This window comes from Watersipora subatra, chromosome 10 (assembly GCF_963576615.1).
Source record: "Watersipora subatra chromosome 10, tzWatSuba1.1, whole genome shotgun sequence".
NCBI lineage: Eukaryota > Metazoa > Bryozoa > Gymnolaemata > Cheilostomatida > Watersiporidae > Watersipora > Watersipora subatra.
In genome coordinates this window covers 57,834,480-57,840,658 of record NC_088717.1, presented here as the reverse complement: position 1 = coordinate 57,840,658, position 6,179 = coordinate 57,834,480, and positions in this window count along the sequence as shown.

Sequence of the window (6,179 nt, the reverse complement as noted above, 5' to 3'; positions counted from 1 at the left end):
TTCATTTCTCATTTCGTTCCTCTAACAAATACATTCATTTTCTCCCTCTACACCAACTCATGAAAGCTTGTTTTTAACCTTTATCCTTGTAGAATTCCCTGTATCAATGCTAATAACATAGCATACTTCTTGAAAAATCAAGCGCAAAGTCACTCTGAGACATGGTTTGCCAGCAACAGATCAATAAGTTGATTTGAGCAATTTCTTTAAAAACTACACTTTACTTTTAAAGGTGAAAGTCGATGTTTGTGCAAAATATAGCTAAGGAAAAAATAACAGTTGTTACACACAGCTATTGAAATACCATTGGAGGAGCTGTTCAACACAAATGTATGTCACAGTTTGTGGTTGATAGTTTGGAATTATTTATAAGTTAATGGAATGCAATATGTAAATGCGATATTCTCCATAATGTCAAAGAAGTTTTCCTGTTTTTATGGTTAAGGCTGTACAATTACCATGACCTAAAAAGTATATACTTTTTAGGGCTGTAGTCTCATAAAAGAGTTAGCAGTTTGATAATAAAAAAAGCTGTGCTGTGCATACGGATGACTTGGAAATGCCGACTGGTACAATCAAGGATATAAAAAAGGGTACAAGTACTTGGGGATTATGCAAAACAACATCAACCATAAAACTGCAGTGCATCACAAAGCACTGAATACAAAAAAGGCGTTAGGCAGGTCTCGCTAAGCCAAATCAATGTCAGAAACCAACTCACAACAATAAATACCTGCACACTTCAAGTAATAAAGTACCTAAGCATAATAAAGTAGATTTAAAAAGTCATCAAGGAAACAGACATAGCAACTCACAACCTGCTGACCATACATGAACAACCCACCAAGAAGTTGAACATGGCTAGATAATACCTTAGTAAAACAATAAGGGCAAGAGGGTCAAAAGTGGCAGCAGGTAGTGAAAGAAGAACCAAGCATGAAAGCCTATGCAGTCTCCATGGCCACCTCAGATAAGTTGCTAGATGAGTTTCACTTGATTGCTTCAACAATAGAACTGCACACTGATGATGAGGAACTTGACTGGCACATCAAAACTCGCCATGTTGCTTACCACCGACCGGTATCTGAGGTTGGCGACCTCCATCAAACATATATGTGACTGAGCGAAAGTGATCTAACAGCCAAAACAGAGTCGATAATCATGGCAGTGCAGGCCCAAGTACTTTCAACTAAGCAACTCCAGACATAGGTTTATCACACTAAAAATGATCCGAGATGCAGACAGTGCAAGGATGCAACAGAGATCAACCAACACATCATCAGTGGGTGCAAACAGCTAACCAGAAATGTATACACTGATCGGCATAATCATGTCCCAGGTGCAGGGTCTATATGACGAGTATGGCATCAATAAACCATTGCGCTGGTGGGAAGCTCCCAATAAGTCAATGAGAACGACCATATTAAGTTCTTTTGGGACTTCTATGGCAGGACAGACAAGCATATCTTGACAAACAAGCTTGATATTGTGATGGTGGACAAGGAGAGCAAGAGGGTTACTAAAACAGATATAACAGTAGCCAATGACTATAATAGTATGACATAGCAATAAAAAAACAAAGAAAAAAGTGGTGAAGTAACTCCCATTCAGAGCGGAAATTGAAAAGTGCTAGCATGTAATAATGACTGCAATTTTGGTAATCATTTGAGCATTTGGTGCAACAACCTCTGTACATCTAAGTAGCTTGCCCAAATGCCAACAACAGCCAACACAGGTGAGTTGCAAATGAGTGGAACCCAGCTATTGGGAAAGGCTGAAATCTTGAGGCAAGTGCTCAAACTCCCAGGTTTCTGGTAAGAGACCCAAGCTTGTGTAGACATTACCACCCACTTGGGATAACCGGCTGAAGAAATTTGTTTAAATATATTATTAGTATTGATTTCTTGAAGTGGCTTTGTACAAATTTGGCTTTCTCACACCGCACGTTGATTGTAAGGAGTACTGATTAACTGAGACTAACTGGATGTAAAGAAAGCAAGAAATAGAACAAGCTGTAAGGAGGCATTCGTCATCTCGTGAGAGCAGACGTATTATATATAGCTGCCACACAGACTTGTCCTAGTGCTATCAGGTTTCTATTAATAGGGTATTACATGGTGTTAGAATAACAAGCTTGATGTCTATAAAATACAAGACAATTTCAATAATTAAAAAACAAGAAAGACTGATTGTATATATTTTTTGTAAAAACTTCAACACTATATGTACAATTCTGTTTACTATTGTATGATTCATGGGAGAGGATTTGGAAGAATCCTTGGTAGTATAAATGCAAAAGCATACTTAGTTGGTATTACCCACAAAAGGGACAAACTGGGATAGCTATAATAAATATTGGGACAACCACATTTACATTTAACTTGTGTGTGAGGATTTGCATGAATCTGACATCACAGAGGCGAGTACTTTGTTAATAAATAAAGGGTTGAGGGATGGCTGAATCAAATAAAGACGACCCTATTGTGCCAAGGTTAAATCTCAAAAATGAAAACTTGATAAAAAAAAACTAATAAAATATGGAGAGATGAAACCAGCGGAACAGATAGCAAACTTATTGATGCTAATGGGCCCTGAGAGTGTTCCTATCTGACCAATTCGATTTTCATGATACAAAAGAGGGGCGAACAAAGACCTTGGTTTACGTGGTTTATGATTGATTGGCATTTGGGCCTAATAAAAATGTGATTTATAAAAGGATGAAATTCAATAGAACAAAACAAGAAATTATGTAGATTCACCAGTGCATTACTCAAGTATACACCCAGGCTTATAAGTATGACTATGGAATCATGAGAAACCAGCTAATTCGTGACAGAATAGTGGTCGGGGTCAATGACAACAAGCTAAAAGAGCAATTGATACACACTGATGATATAGATCTGGCTACCTGCGTAAGAAAAGCAAAACGAAATGTTTCTCATTATGCTCAAGCCAGAAAGGTTGTAGGGGAACAGCCTGATGACAAACATAAATTATGTAAAGCAGTCAGATCTAGCAAAGGATTGGCAAAGGAGCCAGTCTGCACATCCTAGATATAAAGCTAAGTGCATCTTCTTTTAGAAGTTATTACAAAGGGTAGTGAAATCAGCTATGAAACTTAGTGGCGTTTTAGAGTTGCATTCTGTCGAACAACTATATGACTGCAGCCTAGCCACAAAAAGCTTAAAGGTTGACTTGCAACAAAATTCACATTACAGTTATTTGGTATCAAAAGATTCACCATGTCTTACTCTGTTGTGTTGTAGGTGCAAGACATGTGAAAATGTGATTACACGCTATTAAAAGCTCAAAAACGAAAAGCCGCCATAGATTGGAATCTGTTTATTTTTCTGACGTAGTCATTGCATTTGGTTATTATCTTGTCACGTGATGTTCTCACGTGAATTGAAAGGCCAATAAAAAGCTCCATATAAAACTTACCGTAGCACTAGCTTATGACAAACACTTCGGGTTTTACCGAAGACCCCATATCAAATATAGATGCTCGCTACTTTACAGTTTTGTTTCGGATTGATCTAATCGTTAAGTCGTAATCTGATCATGTGACCCAATACTTCGCAAATAATTTCTGAAGCACCTTTCGATTATCACAGGTGACCAACAGGCTCGTCATGATTATCAGACAATGATATGTATTCCTTCAAGCTAAGGTTGAAAAATTAAACGATTTTTTACAGTAAGTTATAACATACCAGTGTTAAAAGTGACAGCATTACAATGACGATAAAACAGACGCATAAGAACAATAGACATGGTTTTATTGAATGCGTTAAGTATATTTGTGAAAATATTTCGACGAATGAGGGTGCATGAAAGTGTAAACAAAAACATTTTGTAACAACTACGTCCCATTTGATCCGTTTTGGAAGGAAAATCCTTACTACGGCGGTCTCGTGTGGCTGCGATTAACTGTTCATTTTTTAGCTTTTAAGAGCTTGTAATCACATTTCCACATATTTTGCACCTACAACACCAATCAACAGTAATTGCCCCATGCTTCTCACGCCCGTGTCATGCAATTGCCCCTTTTACCCAAGCAACCTTGTTTTTTGTCCCAATCTTCAAGTAGTAATCATATACTTACTACTAATAAACAACTATGTATAAATATATTTGTGGCGTTCTCATCTATTAATAACCTCCACGACATGTGGTTTCCATATGGAGTTATATTATCTTTCACTGTAGTGTTTTTATCACAGGTGTCCTTTAGCGGGGATATTGCCGAAGCCGAGACCGGGCCGTAGTCTACACACACAAAAAAACAACAAAGGTCCACCTAGTTATGAGCAAAAACAAAAGTATCCGCCCAAATATTTCACCAATCCGATTAGCAGCACGCACAAAAACTAAACCAATCGACTGAGGCATCCATCATGTCAAAATATTCCAAGTTTCAAGTCATGTCTTGCACAACTCACCTTATGGTTTGTCAAAACTTGTCCCAAAGTCCTTATTAATTTGAGACTGTCTAATATCCGTTTTAGAAATGGTTGCCGCTAGCCTAGCCTAACGTTCTGATTCAACATCTTAGTAACTATCGGGGCGTTGCTGAGTGCTCCTGGTCTTTTTGAATCTTTCTTAAGCATGCAAGAACCAATCAACATCGGGTTAACGCTATTGTAAACAAAACTTTAAGAGGGAATCAAAAAGATCGGGAGAGCTCAGCAATGCCCCGATAGTTACTAAGATGTTGAATCAGAACGTTAGGCTAGGCTAGCGGCAACCATTTCTAAAACGGATATTAGACAGTCTCAAATTAATAAGGACTTTGGGACAAGTTTTGACAAACCATAAGGTGAGTTGTGCAAGACATGACTTGAAACTTGGAATATTTTGACATGATGGATGCCTCAGTCGATTGGTTTAGTTTTTGTGCGTGCTGCTAATCGGATTGGTGAAATATTTGGGCGGATACTTTTGTTTTTGCTCATAACTAGGTGGACCTTTGTTGTTTTTTTGTGTGTGTAGACTACGGCCCGGTCTCGGCTTCGGCAATATCCCCGCTAAAGGACACCTGTGGTTTTTATACGCTATGAAAATTTACCCCACTTATCAAATCCTCGCGTTTTCATTGCCCCCAAAATAGACTCACTCTTTTCTCCATTCCAAGGTTGGCAGGTCTGTACAGGTGTTATCCGGCGAACAATTGGAAAAGAAAATTGCATGAGATTTTTCTATGCAGAGAGCCAAACCATTTGATTTGTAACAAGTTTTTTAATTTGTAAAATCGTTCAGTTGTAAGAGTTTGTACATTTTGATAGCTGTCACCGACATTGAGATGAACAGTATCATTAGCATATAAGTATGAGACACGTGTGGATTCGGATTAATTGTATATAACATTATTTCTCTCTAAACACACATTACTTTGTTATATGCCGTTCGTTAAAAACGCTTACGATGTGCGTGACTGCTGTAGGTTTACCTTGACTTTACGGTTAGGGTGCGCCATACCTATTAGAGCCACTAATCCCGTGAAAGCGCGAGACGCAAGGAGAGCTGATTGGCCGAGACTAACCGGATGTAGATAAAATGGGAAATCGAGCCGCGTAGGGCCGCGATACGGGCCTTCGTCATTCGGCATCTACTGCTGACTGCCACCACCCTAGCCTGGGCATGACTCTCTCCCCCCAAACCCCAAGAGAGCCTTGCCCAGGCTACTACCACGCGAACTGGTCTTATTTGTAGAGTTATCTCCCTTATAGAAAGATAACTCTATAAATAGGACAAGTGTTAGGACTATAATAGAATAGGTAATGTTAAGACTATATAAGATAACTCTTAAGACTATATAAGATAACTCTATAGGATAGTGTTAAGACTATAAAGTTATTTTCCTTTTGGGGAAATAACTTTATAATCTTATGACTATGACTTTATAGTGTTAACACTATAAAGTTATCTTTCCTATGGGGAGATAATGTTATAGTCTTAACACTATCAGGCATCAAAAGCATCATCGTACGTACAACAGGTACGTCCAGTCCGTTGATCGTAAGCTTTCGAACCGCTTTTACAATCGTCGGATCGGATCGGGTTTTTCCCACTGAAAGCCTCACGCAGTAGGCAAAATACGTGGGAACTCTTTATTTTAAACAGTATACCAGCAAAAATTTTCCCTTCCCTTCCTCCTCTCTTTCCTCTCTCTTCCCCTT